Here is an 18838-nt window from a genome sequence, read left to right as displayed (position 1 = left end):
GGGAACCCAAAAGGGATCAAAGCCTCGGGGGAGGGGGGAAGCTAATCCCAATAAACTAAGGAGACATCAAGTGGGGGTGGTGGAGATGATAGAGGAGGGGAGACCCCAGGAGACAATAATGAGCCTATTCCTTGGGGTTTCACGAACCCGGCGGAGGCGGAGTAAGCTGATCTTGAACGAGACGTCAAAGTAGATGGCTTTCCAAATCCTATCAAGAGAACAAGATTTGGTGGACCATCTACAAAGGTTACGTTCCATCCAAAGGCGGCTGATGGTGGCGCAAAAGGAAAGCTTTCTAACAATGTCACATATAGAAGAGCCGTTGAAGGTCATGTCTACCCAAATCCACTCACGGCCAAAGGGGAGGATGGGACGGGGGGAAGGCCAGCAAAAGCAGAGAACCCTCTTCCAGATGGAAGTGGCAAAGGGACAAGAGAAGAAGAGATGGTCAACATCTTCAGTACCATTCTAGCACAGACAACGGGAGGTGGGATCCTGAATGTGACGGAAGTTGAGGAAGGACTGCTTGGGAAGGCAGTAGGAGAGGGCTCGCTAGGCGGTGAAGCTATGGCGAGGAATGTGCCCTTTAAACTAAATGATATTTCGCTAAGGAATTAAAGGATCTTTGGAACAGATGAATTTCCACGCAGAGGTAGAGGAGAATAAACCTGAGGAGGAGGGCAGCCAGGTAACCTTATCCTCAAAACCTCTGTCACCAGGGGAAATGGGGGGAAGGGAGGACCAAAGATCAGCCAAGGGAGGGGGAAAGGGAGGAGGGGACCAGCCATAAAGGGAACGGATGGAAGCCACAGTGACAGATCTGGAGGATCTAGAGGACGAGATGATTCTGGGGGAGACAAGGGGCAAGGATGCCAACGAGGTGCCAAGGGTCTAACCAGAGGGAAATGGAGGAGCCATTGCCAATGGAGCAGGAGATTGCAGGAAGGGCAAGGGGCCTAAGTTAGAGAATGTTACGCCAAATCCAAGAAGCATCCGGGGGGAGGGAAACTGTCCAAAGGGAATCATTTCCAAAGGGGATCGAATAGACCCAGGAGACCCAAATGTTGCACTGTCTGGAGGCAATCTTCCAAATGAACTTGAGGATGGCCGAGGAATTGACATCTTTAATTTTGCGAAGGCCCCCAGGCCTCCTTCAGTTTTAGGCCAACAGACATTTGACCAGCTCATAAGATGAAGGAATTTAGTGGTATCAGTTCCTTTCCAGAGGAAGGCACAGAGGAGAGAGTCAATGGCTTTGGATGTGGAGGGAAGGAGAGAGAAAATGCCGGTCCAGTAGAGAGAGAGATTGCATAATTGATTGGCTAAGGACAAGTCAACCAGCACAGAAGAGAACCTTACCTTTCCAGAGCTGAAGCTTCTTCCTGATGGAGTCAAGGATGGGAGAGCAATGGTGAAAAGAAAAACAGGGGAAGGCTGAGATACCTAACAGGGAGGGAGCCCAAAAAGATACTAGAGATGGCAAGGAGCTAGGCTTGACCGGCGTCAGAGACCCCAGAAATAAAAAGGTTGGATGTGAGAAGATTAATTTTAAGACCAGATAGGGATTCAAAAAGATGGAGGGAGGCCATAATATTGGAGATGGAGGCAGGCTCAGCTTTAGAGAAATCATGAGATCATTAGCAAAGGCAAGATGGGTGAGCATGAGAGATTTACATTTGGGAATGGGAGAAATAAGGTGTTGATCAATGGAGGATTTGATGGATCTGAAGAGAACTTCAAGGGCTAGACAGAAGAAGGGAGAAAGGGGCCAACCCTGCCTAATGCCCACAGAAGAAGAAAAGTAGCCAGCAGGACTGTCATTAATGAGGACAAAGAAGCGGGGGGTGGAGATGCAGGAAAGAATCCAATGGACAAAAGAAGGGGGGGGAAGACAGTTGAAGGAGGACAGAGGATATGAAATCCTAGCGTATAGAATCAAAGGCCTTGTGGATGTCAATATTGAAAATGGCAGAAGAAGAATGGGACATATGGTTGAAACCTCTGACAATCTCATACAGAGAATGATGTTGTCAGAGATACTTCTACCAGCAATGAAGGCAGATTGATTAGGGCTAACGAGGGAATCGATGATCCATTGAATCCGATTGGCAAGGATTTTGGCAATGAATTTGTAGAGAAGACTGCAGAGAGAGATAGGCCTGAAGTCTGGCATACATTAAGCAACCCCTTTCTTTGGGATAAGGCAGAGAAAGGAGTGATTGATGCCAGAGATTTGGGAGGGATTGAGGAAGAAGCTACAGATGGCAAAGATGAGATCATCACGGATGATATGCCAACAGGTGGGGAAGAATTCCATGTTGAAGCCGTTAGGGCCCAGAGCCGTATTTGGTGAAGGACATCAGAGAGGATATCGTCGTCCGAAGGGATGGCCCGAAGGGAAGGGAAAAGGTGAACAAGAATGAATTTATTGAGGGTGTTGGGGGGAAGGGAAGGGAGGAGGTGGAAGTCGAAGGAGGGTGAAAAAGGTCATCAAAGTAGGAGACAACTTCAGCTTTAATGTCTGAGGGGGAGAGGAGATCAGAGCCAAAACGAGAGATGAGTTTGAGAATGGAGTTAGAATTAGTTATGGCTTTGAGGGAACGATGAAAATAGGCCGAGTTGGAATCTCCAAGCTCAAGCTATTTGATCCTAGATTTCTGACGGAGGAAAGATTCTTCCTAGGCCAGGCGAGAAGAGAGATCCTGAGCAGCCATCTTTTCGTTATTAGCCAAGGAAGAATTAAGGGGGTCAAGCCTAAGCATGGATTGGATGAGATCAAGATTCTCTTGGCAAGAGGAGACCTAGGCAGAGATGTTACCAAAAGTGGAGAGGTTCCAGGCTTTGACAGCCGCCTTGACATTCTTTAGCTTTTTGGAAAAGATAAGAGAGGAGAGGATGAGATAGCAGTTGGAATGGCTCAGGTATCCCTAATTAAGGGGATAAAATCATCATAAAGGGCCCACATGTCAAAAAATTTGAATGGTTTAGGGCCAAAGGGAGTATAAGGCTGGAAAAAGAAGGATATGGGGGAGTGGTCGAAGATGTCGGGGAGATATACAGTTTGATCATTGGGTTTGCTTACATCTGAGATCCATAATCTGGATTTCAGATTGCATTAAAGTTTCAGCCCAAATGAATTTTTCCGTCCGCATGGTGACAAAGTGTCAAAATGGTCCAAAGGCCAAGTTTGGAAAGTTTTGGTTTAATGGCTGAAGATACAAGGGGGAAAAGTTCAGTACATAGAGCGGGTCAAAGAAATAAGGTAGAGCCAAAAATTTCTCACATGGCCAATCCAGTGGGTAACCATTGGATGCTCTTCAAGGACTCATATTCTGTTCCTGTATCCCATGGTGATTTACGTTTTCTTTTCTTTCTTTTCTATAAGTGGGCAGGCCTGTGGCGTAACGGTTAAGTTGCACTATTGCAATATGAAGGTCACAGGTTCGAAACTTAAAAACAGCCTCTCCTACAAAGCAGGGGGTAAGGCTGTGTACATTGCCCCTCCCGAACCCTGCAGTAACGGGAGCCTCATTTACTGGGTTGCTCTTTTTAACTCTATTTCTTTTCTATACCTTTCTGCCACATGCATGGTTGATCTTTCTAGTCTCCCACTCTTGTATAAAATTTGCTAAAGAAATATTCCAAAGTCAAAAAGCTCTTATTGTTAACCCTTATTACCAAGACAACTTAATTAAACAAATTTTCAGAAAGTAACCACCCAGAAAAATTCATTTGTTAAAAAAATGGTCCTACTAACTATTTTCCCTAGAGGAACTACTTAAAATGATTTTCTTTTCTTTTTTTTTTTTTTTGTGAATATATATATATATATATATATAACAGGGGAAGAACAAGAAGGGGGGATATACAAGGCCAATTAATCCGAGAGCAAAGGGCTAGGGGGGAGACGAGATAGACAGGAAATCCCCAGGAGACAACAATAAGCTTGTTCCTTAGGGAATCAATAACCGAGCTGAGGGGGTAGGAGATGAGAGCTTGGAGGAGACATCAAAGTAGATGACATTCCAAATCTTAAAGGATCTGGAGTTGAAAGTCCATCTACATAGACTGCGCTCCACCCAAATGTGGCTAATGGTAGCGACAAAGGCAAGCTTCCCCGCAGTATCACAGACAGATCTCCCAGCAAAGTCATATCAATCCAAAACCATTCTCTCTTTAGAGGAAAGAGATGTCTCCTAGCAGACCAGCATTTGGCAAAGGCACACTTCCAGATGGAGGAAGAGAAAGGACATTCAAAGAATAAGTGATTACTATCCTCTAAACCATTCCAACAACGGCAGCAAAGGAGAAAAAGGCAAGTGGCGATGGATGAGGAAAGATTGGGTAGGAGGCAGTTGGAGAGGGCTCTCCAAACTGTGAGATTGTGGCGGGGAATGTGGGATTTAAACCAGACTAATTTGTAACACTGCTTGGTAGGGGCTGCTGAGCAAACCAGAATCCATACGGAGGAAGAGGTAAAAAGACCAAAGGAGGAAGGAGACCAAATGATTATATCCACTCTGACCGAGGGGGGAAGGGGGGAGAGAATGCCATAAGAAGCCAGAGAGAGAATGTCAAGGGGGTGACCAAGAACCATTAAAGATGATGGAGGAGACGGGGGAAATTCTGGGAATACCAGAAGAGTAAACTGCTCCAAGACCAACGAGGAGAGCAAGCACACCAACTGGGTGCCAGTTATCTAGCCAGAATGAAGTGTCAACTCCATTACCAATTTTGACTTTAATGGCATTTAAGGCAAGAAGCCTAGCTGTGAGAACCATGAGCCACACCTAAGAGGAATTGTGTTTGACAAACACTATCCAGAGAGAATCATTATGAAGAAGGGAGGAGTAGGCCCAAGAGACCTAATTATTGGGTTGCTCAGAGACTGACTTCCAGATGAGCTTAAGGATGCCAGCAGAGTTGACATCCTTGATTCTTCTCAAGCTGAGGCCTCCTTCAAATTTGGGAAGGAAAACGGAGGACCAACGGAGGGGGTGGAGGAATTTGGCTGAATTAGAACTTTTCCATAGAAACGTACAGAAGAGGGATTCAATGTACTTGATGACCGATTTGGGCAGTTAGAAGACTCCCGACCGATAGATTAAAGGACAGATCATATAAGCACCAAACCACCCGCATACGAGAGAAGCTTACCTTTCCATAGGTAGAGTCTTTTGCGGATCTAGCTCAACATAGGGGCACAATGGTGGGCAGAAATCCTAAAGGAGATGAGGGGGAGGCCAAGATATTAAATAGGCAAAGAGCTAAGCGGGATCCCAGTAAGCTCAAGCAAACGAGCTTTAAAGGAGATAAGAGACACCTACTAGGAAGAGGCAGGATTTGAAAAGATGATTCCGAGGCCAAAAAGGGATTCGAAGCAGAGAAGAGAGGACATGATGGAGGAGATAGAGAGCTCATCTACTTTGGACAAAATCATAAGATAATCAAAGAAAGCAAGGTGAGTGAGATTGAGGGCTTTACAATTCGGGATGGGGAAAATGAGAAGATTGTCTGTGAGATTAGCTGGATCTAGAAAGAATATCTAGAAAGAATTTCTAAGGCAAGACAAAAAAGAAAGGGGGAAAGAGGGCAACCTTGGATGGATCTAGAAAGAATTTCAAATGATTTTAATTCACTCATTAGGTGTCAATTTCTATGTCAAATTGTGAAGAAAAAGTTCAATGTGGACCATTTGAATTGGGATGCAGATTTTAGATATCAATTTCTTGTCAATTATTATTTTTTAGAAGACTTCCATTATTCTACTAAACATTCAAAGTTTTGTTTTACCACTTGACCAACACAGGCTGGGTTGAAATTTGACATGTGGACAGGGACCTTGAAGTATACTATTGATAGTATACGGTAGTTATTTGGGCTGGTGAAGGCCTTCCTAGTGTTGCCATCCGCAAAAACCTTCCCCATTTTAAAGTTTTTTTCACATCAACCCTCAATCAATTTATATTTTTTATTATTATTATTGATGTTTCTCATACATTTTATTAGTTAAGTGCAAATAAAGGTGCTTCCCCCCCCCCATCCAGCATAGCTTTCTCCCCCACAACCTTTCTCCCCCATCCTAAAATACCATTGGCGTCGCTTCACCAATCCTGCCTCGTACCGTCAGGCTTCCACTAGCCCAACCCTTTAAGGGCTCTTGATGCACCCTTCTAACTCCATCAGATTGACTTTGGAATAAACAACGGCTTAACTCCTCGTCCAAACAAGCACTCCTGCACATAGTTATTAAGGCGGTAAGGCGACGGAGGCGTTTGAGGGTCTTTCAGAGCGCCTTAGCAATAAGGCGGGCATAAAGCGTCGCCTTATTGACTAAAGTGTTCCTGTATAATTTTTTTATAAAACCATTCTATTTAACTCAAATCCTAGTTGAATCCTATTACTTATATGCTAAATAAATATTAAAGGTTCATACTTCATACCAAAGCACCAGACTTAAAACTTGTCCTACTCAAGCTTTTAATGCCACAAGTATTGCCTATGGAAATTTGACAGAATATTTGTAAAAGTCTCAACAATAACCAGTAGAAGAGTGGAATGCCTACCCAATCTGGCCTCAAGATGAATAACTTCGATTGTAAAGTAAAACCACAGCAACAAGACCCTCACCAGGGCTTCTGGAATAAAATCTCAGACCCATAAACTTTTATAGCACCAGCGATGGTAGAAAGAAGCTTTTTTTTACCCAAACGGGAATCTGAAAAGCCCTCTGAACTTGCATAAGAATGGAGAAATTAAGAGCTAATAATTTGAATCAATTATCAGGAAATGAAACATAAGGAAAGGATCTTAGTTCTCATTAACAGAACTACAGAAGCCTTTTCTCCTGCCAGAAAGGGAAACGATAACCATTATTGTTGTAGTATTCATTCGTTACTAATATGTAAGGGCCCTACTTTGATCAATCCCAATAATGTTCAACTGCTAGGTATGAGAAACACACAGCTGACGCAAGAGGAAAGAGAAACACACAACTGACACAAGAGGAAAGAGAAACACACAGCGTCAGCACTCAGCTAGAGTCTTACGACTCTCACGGTCTCACTGTAGGTAAGAAAAAAAAAAGCTGTTAAGACTTGAGAGTTGAGAGTCATAAGACTAGGATGAACAGATGAAGATGAAAGAAGAAGAAAGAAGGAAGAAGGGAGAAGAAAGAAGAAAAGAAAAAAAAAATCTCACAAAGAAGGTGAGAAAAAGCAGAAAAATAAAAAAAAAATAACATACCTGGAGAGAGGGGAAGGAACCTTCGTCGGAGGCCGCCGGAGAAGAATCGAAGGAGGAGGGACCAGTGGAGTGCTTCACCGTCCGCTGTGGAGAGATTTGGGCTTTTGCGATTAGGGGTTTTGAGGGAATATCGTGTTTTTTGGGTAGAGTTTTAAGTTATTAGAGTTTGATCCGGTGTATTTCATGTACATCAAACATTATGCACCTGCCAATTATGAAGTCTATTTTGGAATATTCATAAATCAACCGTAAAAACATTTTTTTCTAAAAAAGTCCATAAGGTGGCCGCCTTTGCCATAAGGCGTCACCTTATAGTGCCTTATAGCATAAGGCGGTCACCTTTCATACCCAACATAAAGCAGCTTACTGCCTTATCTCTGCATTAGAGCCTAAGCGTTGCCTTACCAACACCTTAATAATTATGCTAGTCCCACAACCAAAATCAACATGTTATGCTTTGTTTCCTCATTGAAACTAGAATGCAAGAGGCAAATGCTCCACAAATTCCCTCCTTGATTGCCCATCTTGGTCCTCCTCCAACTATGCACATCACTCCAATGGTTGTTGGCTGCCTATTGCATCCCTCCAAAATGCAAATTTCAGTGGCCTTCTTCCTCCCACCCTAGCTTCTTTTTCACTGCCATTTATGCTTCAAAGTCTCCTTTGACCTCCCTTCACCTCATTGCCTTGCAGGTGGGATCCCTTCCTTTGGCCTTAGTTGGTGAATTCAAAGTCGTCTACTTTGGCCATAAAAAACTGTGAGGAGATCACCTTGATGATACCTTAGTGGATGCCTTCAACAAGTGCTTTGACAACATTGGCACAAATGACTCAAGATAGACTAGGCTGAAATTTACCTAGTATAATAGAAGTGGTGATTTCAAAATCACTTGCAAGCTTGACAAGGCCTTGGTTGATGAAGCTTGGCTCTCCTCCTTCCCCTCCTCGAACGCTATCTTTGATGCGCATGTCATCTCTGACCACAGCCCCACCCATCACTGTTCATATTAATCCATACATCTCATTTGGTCCTAAGACATTCAAATTCTTTGACATGTGATCCTCTCATACTGATTTCACCAAGACCTCAGTATTGTTAGAGGCCTAGGCCAAGCCCGTTCACGCTCATTCTACCCTCTTGTTTCCTTTACCAAGAAGCTCCAAAATGCGAGAAGTGCCCAAAAAGCTTGGAACTCTAGATCTTTTGGGAACATCACCATCTTGGTCTCTAATTGCAAGGTAAAGCAATTTGACATCCAGTTGAGGCTCCAAGCTGACGTTCATTATGCTCCCCTGGAGGAGGAAGATATGTCTCCAAAGAACTTGATTCCTTAATCTCCCAAGAAGAGAGTTTATTAAAGCAAAAATCCAAAGTCAAATGGCTGGAGCAAGAGGACTCTTTAACTCTAGATATTTCCACAAATACATGAAAGCCAGATCCAATGCTAATTCCATCACCATACTTTTGGCTGGAGACGGCTCCCCCCTCTCAAAAGTCAAAGATATCAAGTCTAAGACATTTGACTAATCTATGAGGAATTTCAAGCCTTCTTCCTTTGCCTCTTGAAGCTATCCTAGATGATCTGCTCAACAAATTCATCCCTAGTTCCTTTTTGGGTCCCCTTCAGGCCATCCCCACTGAGAATGAAATCCTCTTTCCTGTCCACTCTCATAAGACTAATAAAACCCTTGGCCCGGATGGTTTAAATATAAGCTTCTTCCATTCCTCTTAGGACATCATCAAAGTGGATCTCATCAAGGCTCTACAGAGTTTCTTCTACAATCCTAGTCAAATTTCCTAAGAAAGAAGGTGCCTCCTTCATGGGGGACTTAGGCATATCTCCTCTGAAACTTGCTTTACAAGTTCATTGCAAAGTCCTGGCTAATAAGCTCAAGCTATTGGTTGACTCCCTAGTCGATGACAATCAATCCGCATTCATCCCTAGAAGAAGCATATCAAATAACATCCGCCTCTGCAACAAGCTTGTTAAAGGCTTCGAGAGAAAGAATCATTCCTTTGCCACTCTCACGAAGTTCAACATCCACAAAGCCTTCAACTCTTTGAGATGGGACTTCATTGTAAACGTCATGCTCAAGATGTCCACCCCCTCCTTTGTGATGCAGATGCGCACCCATGGACCAATCCATACCCATCAAGGTTTCCGAACAGAAATGAACCAGATCCATATTATTTTTGGTCTAGTAGGTTTTAGGAATTTACCTTATTCAGGAATTGGCTTTATTTGATTTTATTCACTTTATTTTAGCAAGTTAAGTTCACATACAATTTAGAGTCTTAGTAGAGTCGGTTTGCTTAGTTATGGTAGTTTCCTATTTCAGTTGATTCGTTTTTTATGTCTTTATTTTCCCTATATAGTGGTTGTAAGACAAATCAGAGAATCGAAAATATGAATTGAGTTGGATGTTTGTGAAGCCTACGGAGTGTGCGATTCTTCTTCCCACCCCCCTTTCTTAGTGCGATTTCTCCCTCTACAACTCTGAGACCCATCTCAAGGATTTCTTCCCTCCCCTACCGGCCCTCCATCAAATCGTATCAGAGCTTAAGGATCCACTCTTTCGTCCTCTCTTCCTTCCCCTCATCCCCCCCATTCTCTGTAATGATTTCTACTGAGACTAAGAACAGCCAAAAAAAAAAAGTCTATGGTGGGGCAACAGAAAAATCGAACCGAAACCCCAACCCCTTCCTTTGAATTCTAGTCACAAGTCGCAACCCCATCACTCTCCATTTCGGCAGCCTCCATCACCTTTTTTTCTAGAATACCGCCAACAAAAAAAAAAAAACCTGGCCGATGGATCTAAATCTTTTATTGGATATCCGTCCACAAATGCAACTGATATGAGAGAAGCTCGATGAGATTCAACGATACTGCAAGGACATCAAAGACCTCACACTGGACACATCTGATTGTATACACTCTACCTTCAACTACGTGTCTCAACCATTGAGCAACAAGTGGATGAGCCAAAAGATGAACCACTATGATGTAGATCAGACTTGCACAAGGAAAGGGTTGTTAGCCCCATCAAACCAAGGACAGATTTGGTTTCCTTTTTGGGTCCTTCTGGCCAGCTCAGCAGCAAAAACTGTTTGAATCTTCAAGAAAATATCTACTGATTTCAGTCTGGTGCTATATTGCCTTAATATAAAGATGCAGCTGGAGGAAAATAAAGGAAGTTACTGTTCACGTGAACAATAACCAGCCCATTATTTTTTCAAGAATTTGTTGCCTTTTTGGTGTTTAGAATCTTTTGTTAGACAAGTAATCAGTTTAGGAATGTTTTAGTTGTTAGTGTTAATGATAAATTATAATAATGCCCTTAGAGATATTAGTTATGTTACTCTAAGGGCAGTATTGTAATTTATCTCATTATGTTTTATTTTCCTTTTCCTCCTTAGGGAGGTATGTGTCATTTCCCTCCTTAGGGAGGTTTGTGTAATACCTTGTAAATATATTAGTAAAGGATATAAATGGTGTATGTGAGATTTCTCTCACAACACACTATTCCAACATGCCATCGATTCCCTCTCTTCTTCCTCTTCTACTTCTCTATCTTCTTCCTCATCTTACAGCTCACATCTCATTCTTCCTCTCCATTCATAGATTCTAACTTGGTATCAGAGCAGATTCTTGTAAGGTTGGTTTGAGAGTCGAACTACTTGTCTTCTTCCTTCTTCTCTTCTCTTTGGAACCCTAGGTTACAAAGGGGTTCCAAGGAAAATGACTTTTATGTAAGAAGATTATAGAAACCTTGAGGGAGGCATGCAAAGAGACCATGGAGACACCAAGGGGAGTTCTTCTTGGAAGAAAGGGACACTTGCAGTTTGCAAGAACCAAAACCAGCCTTAGGTAAGGTCTCAACACTATTATGACATGGCAGATTTTTTCCATGAAACCTGAGATTGGAAGAAGGTTTATGAGGAAAAAAAGGGTCAAGGATAGTTGGGACAATGTTACTAAGACTTTTGACCGCGTGGGTGACTCGGCCAAGGTTTATCAACTACTTCAGAAGGTCATTGGCATGAAGCAAGGGATTAGGACCATTTTTGAGTACTACAACAATGTTATTAGTCTCTGGGAAGAGTATGATCACTATAGGGACCTCCAACTGTCCAATCCTGAGGATGAAGCTAAGGTTTATCGGACAATTGAGAAGGAACGAGTTCTTATTTTGCTTGGTGGGTTGAACCCCGAGTATAAGCCAATCCGGATACAAATTTTGTGTCGGTCTCCTCTTCCATCCCTTGATGAAGTGTGTAGTTATTTGCAAAGTGAGGAGACCAGGTGTGTGGCCATGGAACATACCCCTTCTCTTGAGCGGTCAGCTATTACTACTAGCTCTCAGAAGGATTGGCGTGGTGGTGGCCGAGGCCAAGGCCCACCTCGTGGAGATGGCATACGATGTGATCATTGTGGGAAGTCAGGGCATACCAAAGAGAGATGTTGGGTTCTTCATAGTCGACCTCCTGGCATGAGTGGTGGTTCTAGTGGTGCTCGTGGTGGACGTAGTGGGGGAGCTAGAGCCCACAATGTTCAGACCGAGCATGTTACTACAGGGTCTACTACTAGCCCACAACCAGAGCACAATTCTCTTACTAGGGAGGATATATTGCAGCATTCGGCAGGGTCATGTCTCAACTGGGAGGCTCATCGTCTTCTTCTCTTACAGTGCCAGAGTCTTTAGCTTCCGGTTTGCAGGTTTCCTCATCTGCCCCTTCCACAGCTCCATCTTGGGTTATTGATTCAGGTGCTACGGATCATATGACTGATACGTCCAATTATTATGATACGCACTCTATTTGTTCCGGTAGAGAAAAGGTCGGGGTTGCCGATGACTCCCTTTCCTCCATTTCTGGTAAAGGAAGCATTGCTGTTACTTCTTCCATTTCACTTGACTCTGTTCTTCACGTTCCTGACCTTACCCGTAATCTCTTATCTGTGAGTCATCTGACAAAATCCTTAAACTGTTGTCACTTTTTTTCCTTCTCATTTTTTCTCTCAGGATTTGGTGACAAAGAGGATTATTGGCAGTGGGCGTGAGGAGAAAGGACTTTACCTACTTGAACCTCAATCAACTTTTTTGGCTATAGCTCAGTCTTATGTGTGTGGTGTTGGGAAACATGTCCACACTCCTTACTATGTTTTGGTATTAACAAACAAACATACGTCTTTAACTTGGTTTGATAAAATGTGATTAGCTCGAAGAAAGTGTAATTAGTTTGAAGAAACATTCAGAAGGGTGGGTCGAATCAAGACATCAAGGTTTGAACTCATGTAGACATGACCTTAAAGCTTAAAGACATTCAAGACCCAAGATAATAAAGATATTCAAGACCCAAGATGATGAAGACATCAAGACCCAAGATGAAGACCATAGGATCAAAAATATATTTTGTAATTTGTACACACATTGCATATGCACGCACCTCATGCATCATACTAGAATGACCTTAGGTGGTAGAGTGCAATATGCTCCAGTAAAACTCTGTGAAAACAGATTGACCTGACTCAAGCGCATTTTGGGTAACCTTAGAGTTAATATTAGGAAATGGACCTTCGTAAAAATGGTAGGAAATTGAGTCACGATTCCCACACAACTAGTTTTAGGTTAATCCGAAGTCGGATCAAAAAGTTATGGTCAAATCACCAACGACAGGTCAGTATGACAGAATTCTGACATAACAGAATCTGTCAAGCTGGCGGTCGATCGGATAGAAAACTGGTCGACTGAAACAGTTGAGACCATAGCCGGTCGACCGGTTGAAAGTCCCGGTCGATGGGTGCCTCCCTAAAAAATCTCCAACAGCTAGTTTTTACCTCAACAGCTCTTTCCGATCGACCGGCTACCAATGGCGGTCGACCGGTGGTCCCAAAATACGACCGTTAGAGCCTGATTTCCTGCCTAAAATGCTTCACTAAGCTCACCTATAAATACCCTAGCTGCTCGAAATTAAATATCAATTAAGAAAGAGCATTATTGTAAGCATTCAAGAGTCATTAAGATTATTCTATCCTACTTGAGTTGTTCGACTATTCTAATCCCAACAAAAAGTTCAAGTCTCAATCAAGTCCTCCACTCTCTCTTGTGCAAGTCAAAGCCATGAGAGATGACTTTACAAAAGGTGCATCATTCATCTCTCATTCTTATCATTTGCACCACACTTGAGGTATTCCTCTTATTCCACTACTCCTTATTTATTTTTGTTTTTACAATTCTAGACTGTACTTAGGGTTATAAGGATTCTCTTATCCTTAAAAGAGGAAGGTGTCTCTTTACCTCCAAAAGAGATTGTAAAGGCGTCTCTCTGCCTGCCTGTAAAGGAGATTTGTAAGGATACTCTTATCCGTGAAAAAGATTATAAAGGTTTTCTTCCCTACCTACCGTACTGAAATGGAAAACTAGTGGAATACCTTACAAGAGGATTCTTGTAGGGAGTGGACTAGACTCGGATCGAGTCGAACCTCTATAATTCTTAGTGTTGTGTGATTGTGCTTGTTCTATTTTATTCCGCATTTCTTATTTACAATCACACTTGGGACAATACTTCGAAAAGAGTCAAAATTCCACTAGTATAACCTATTCACCCCCCTCTAGGTTATTTCAATTAGTATCAGAGCAAGAGCTCAATTTATTTAAGACTATATTGTCTTAAAAGTGAGTCAAAGACCATGGCCACATTCCAAGGACCACCAAAAGGCACGAACGCCTCGAGAACCCCTTACTTTAATGGAGAAAACTTTTCCTTCTGGAAGTGCAGATTCAAAAACTGTGTGGTCACAACATCCTTGTATGGAGAGCCATAGAGAATGGACCATACACCATCACCAAAATAGTTGATGGAAAAACAGTACCAAAAGATGAAGGGGAACGGACAGCTGAAAACATCACTCTCATCCAGTACAACTTCCATGCAATCATATTCCTTCAGTGTGCCCTCAACGAACAAGAGTTCAACCGAGTCATAGCATGTGACACAGCAAAAATGATTTGGGATATGCTTCTTATCACACATGAAGGTACAGCAAAGGTAAAGGAAAGAAAGGTAGACCAAATTGTTTCTGATTACGAATCCTTCTTTATGAAAGAAAATGAGTCAATAACTTCTATGTTTACAAGATTTACTGACATTGTGAACAGTCTCAAAAGTTTAGGTAAAACTTACACTAACGCTGAAAAAGTCAAGAAAATCTTAAGAGCCTTACCTGCAGCTTGGAGACCCAAGAAAACAGCAATAGAAGAAGCCAAAGACTTGACAAAAATTTCTTTGAACTACTTGCTTGTATCTCTACAAACTCATGAAGTAGAGTTGAATGCCGACAAACCAAATCCTGAGAACAAAAAGAGAACCATAGCTCTAAAGTCATCTCAGACTATCAAAGAAGTAAGCGATGATGAAGAAGATGAAGAATTCGATATGGAAAAAGAAATTTCACTCATCACGAAAAAGTTCAACAAGTTCCTCAAAAAGAAAGGAAGATTTCAACACAAGAACAAATCCTACGGAGACAAATCCTATGAGGAAAAAGGTAAATCTAAAATTAAACCTAGAGAAATCTCTTCCAAAGATATAGTATGTTTTAAGTGCAGAAAGCCTGGACACTTCAGAACCGAATGCCCACAACCACATGGGACTCAAATGATGAAGTGGAGAAAAGCGAGTTTGAAGAAGTCACCAACCTCGCCTTGATGACTATCGGAGATGAAGAACAAGAGGTATGTCAAACTCAACCTTAATCCTTAATAAGGGACTCTAATGAGGAACTTCAAGAAGCCTTCGAGGCCTTGTATGAAGAAAGTCTCAAATTAGAGTCTGATAAGAATGAACTTGAAAAAGAGGTTGACGCACTCAATAAGAGAGTGAATGCACTAACCTCAAAGGTGAGTGAACTGAAGAAAGAAAACTTCAAGTTGAACTCCACCCTTTGCACCTTCACCCAAGGGCAAAGGAACCTTGACAATCTTCTTGGATCTCAAAGGAAAGGTCCAAATGAAAGAGACCAAAGTGAGAATCCAATAAGGGGTGACCAAAGAAACCAACCATCCACCTCTTACATCAAATGTGGATTTTGCAAAAAGACAGGACATTCCATAAACCAGTCACTCTAAGAAAAGAAAGAACCCCAACTCTCAAACTGAGAAACCAAGAGTTAGCCATGCCTACTATAACACGCCCCTAAGAAGGCAATATAGGTCTCAAGAAGACTCTAGACCTATGCCTAGGTATAGAAAATCCCAACCTCAAAGAGAATACTCTATTGAGAGACCCCAAAGACAATACCAAGGGTATGAGAACTACCCTCGGAAGACTTACAGACCACAAGGGAAATACCAAAACCAAGGATCCTATAGACCTCAAAAATACTATACTCCTCAAAGATCAAATGGATCTTATGAACATCAAAGGACCCAAAGAGACCTAAAGAAACCCAAAGTCATCCCAAAGGTAGAACCAAAGACCTAAAAAGTACAAAACCATTTGGGTTCCAGTAGGAAAGTTTGACTCTACAATAATGGACCCATGAGATTATGGGGACCAATGTACGATTAAATTTCTGTTATAGGTTTGCTTGAAGAATAAGGTGGAAGCCGAATGAGTAATCGATAGTGGATGCTCCAAACACATGACATCCAACAAGAACCTATTCTCAAGCTTACGGGACTACGACGGAGGATGGGTCTCCTTTGGAGATGACAACAAAGGAAAAATTGCTGGTATTGGAAAAATAAAACTTGGAGGTATTTCAATCTCAGATGTTTACTTTGTGAAAAATCTAAATTATAACCTCCTAAGTGTAAGTCAGTTATGTAGCATTGGATACAAAGTAGAATTTAATGTCTCTCATTGTTGCATTAAAGATGCAAATGAAAATCTAATTCTAAAAGGGTCTAGGAAAAACAATATCTATGTTTGTATGCTTGACGAATCAAGTTCCTTGAATGCATGCTTGGTTTCTAACCATAGTGAGTCATCATTATGGCATAGAAGACTTGGACATGTAAATGTCAAGTTGATTCAAATCATTGCATCCAAGGATCTTGTGAGGAACCTCCCTAAAATCAAGTATGAAATAGACAATTTCTGTGATGCTTGTCAAAAAGGCAAACAAACCAAAGTCTCCCACAAGTCGAAGAATAGTCTCTTCCTCTAGACTATTGAAACTACTTCATTTAGACTTAATTGGACCTATCAATGTATCTAGTATGAGTGGTAAAAATTATACCTTTGTGATAGTTGATGACTACTCTAGATACCCTTGGACTGTTTTTCTGAAAAACAAAAATGATGCCTTCGATGAATTTGCAACTCTATGTAATAGACTGCAAAATCAGAAAGGGTATACAATAACCTCTGTGAGTAGTGATTATGGAGAAAAATTTGACAATATAAGTCAATTTGACTTATATTGCAACAAGTATGGAATTGACCATAATTTCTCTGCTCCTAGAATGCCTTAATCTAATGGGGTTGTTAAAAGGAAATCAGGTCACTACAAGAGACGGCTCGGACTATGCTCAATGAGTATTCCTTGCCTAAGTACTTTTGGGCTGAAGCTGTAAATACAGCTTGTTATGTACTAAATAGGATAATTCTCAGACCTTTACTTTCCAAAACCCCTTATGAACTGTACTTTGGTAAAATGCCAAAAGTAGACTACTTCAGAGTTTTTAGGTGTAAATGTTTCATCTTAAACACTAAAAACTATCTTGAAAAATTTGATGCGAAATCTGATGAAGGAATATTCTTAGGATATTCACTCAACAGTAGGGCATATAGAGATTTTAAGAAAAAGTAATTAATGGTTGAAGAATCTATGAATGTACGATTTGATGAATCATTGCCTAATAACTTAAACAAATCTCTTGTTGTTGATGATGATACCATGTTTGATGAGCTTAAGAACAAGGTTAATGATATCTCTCTTGATGATTCTAATGATGTTACCATCGAAAAAGTATAAACACTTCCTAAGGAAGTCATCCCTCATAGAAATCATCCCTTAGAAAACATTATAGGGGATCTAAATGGAAAAATCCAAACTAGATCTAAAACCCGAGAGGTATGCAATCACACTGCATTTATCTCGAGGATCGAACCCAAGAACATAGAAGAAGCACTAAAAGACAGTGATTGGATTATTACTATGTAAGAGGAGCTTCACCAGTTTAAAAGAAGCAAGGTATGGGAACTTGTCCCAAAACCTAACCACCACACCATCATTGGTGCTAAGTGGGTCTTTCGCAATAAACTGGATGAAGATGGGAACATAGTAAGAAACAAAGCGAGACTAGTAGCCAAAGGGTATAATCAGCAAGAGGGAATAGACTATGATGAAACCTATGCACCAGTAGCAAGGTTAGAGTCCATTAAAATGCTACTAGCTTTTACATGCCACAAGGACTTTAAACTATATCAAGTGGATGTCAAAAGTGCCTTCTTGAATGGATACATTCAAGAAGAGGTCTATGTAGCTCAACCCCCTGGTTTTGAAGACCCTAAGTTTCCAAACCATGTCTATAGACTTGAGAAAGCCCTGTATGGCCTTAAACAAGCTCCTAGAGCTTGGTATGAGAGATTAAGTACTTTCTTGATAGAAAGTGGCTTCTCAAGGGGGAGGATTGACACAACCCTGTTCGTGAAGAACTTGAAGAATGACATACTCATTGTTCAAATCTATGTAGATGATATCATCTTTGGCTCAACCAACGAGAGGATGTGTACTGATTTCAGTAGCAAGCTGAGCAATGAATTTGAAATGAGTATGATGGGAGAGTTAAATTTCTTCCTTGGACTTCAAATAAAACAAACTGTTAATGGAATTTTCATAAACCAAAGCAAGTACACTAAGGAGTTGCTAAAGAAATTTGACATTAACAGTCAAAAATCTTCAAACACTCCGATGAGCTCATCCTTAAAACTAACCAAGGATGAAGATGGCATTTCGGAGGATGTAACTAGATATAGAGGCATGATTGGGAGCCTTCTATATCTAGCGGCAAGTAGACCTGAAATCATGTACAGTGTATGTGCATGTGCTCGGTTTCAAGCTAATCCTAAGAAATCTCACCTCAACTGTAAAAATAATTTTAAAATATTTGAAAAACACTTGTGATGTTCGGTTACGGTACCCAAAAACCAACCCCTTAACTTAGTCAGTTTTTCAGATGCTGACTTCGCAGGCTGCCATATCGACAAAAAAAGTACCAGTGGTACCTGTCACTTTCTCGGCTCTTACCTTATCTCTTGGTTTAGCAAGAAACAAAACTCCGTCGCTCTATCTACCACCGAAGCCGAATATGTTATAGCTGGTAGATGTTGTGCCCAAATCCTTTGGATGAAGCAAACTCTCCAAGACCTTGGAGTGAGTTTCGAATCTTACCCAATCATGTGCAATAACACCAGTGCCATAAACTTGAGTAAAAATCCCATTTTACACTCAAGGGAAAAGCACATTGCTATTCGACACCACTTTCTACGAGACACCATTCAAAATGGCGATGTTTCTCTAAAATACATTGAAACCGAGAAACAACTCGCAAATATATTCACTAAATCACTAGGTGAAGAGCGTTT

At 41.4% G+C, this 18838-nt stretch overlaps 1 protein-coding gene across 2 annotated transcripts in view; it reads right to left on the bottom strand.

The window, feature by feature from the left end:
* LOC122063657 (methyl-CpG-binding domain-containing protein 2-like) overlaps positions 1-14599 on the bottom strand; it is a 78728-nt gene extending 64129 nt beyond the window's left edge. For both annotated transcript variants that reach the window (XM_042627353.1, XM_042627354.1), the window contains exon 1: positions 14469-14599. The gene's annotated coding sequence lies outside the window, so the exon portion shown is untranslated. The remainder of the gene's footprint in view (positions 1-14468) is intronic.
* Positions 14600-18838: the final 4239 nt, after the last annotated feature.

The sequence above is a fragment of the Macadamia integrifolia genome, unplaced genomic scaffold (assembly GCF_013358625.1).
Source record: "Macadamia integrifolia cultivar HAES 741 unplaced genomic scaffold, SCU_Mint_v3 scaffold1409, whole genome shotgun sequence".
Classification (NCBI taxonomy): Eukaryota; Viridiplantae; Streptophyta; class Magnoliopsida; order Proteales; family Proteaceae; genus Macadamia; species Macadamia integrifolia.
This window is presented reverse-complemented; position numbering and strand designations above follow the sequence as displayed.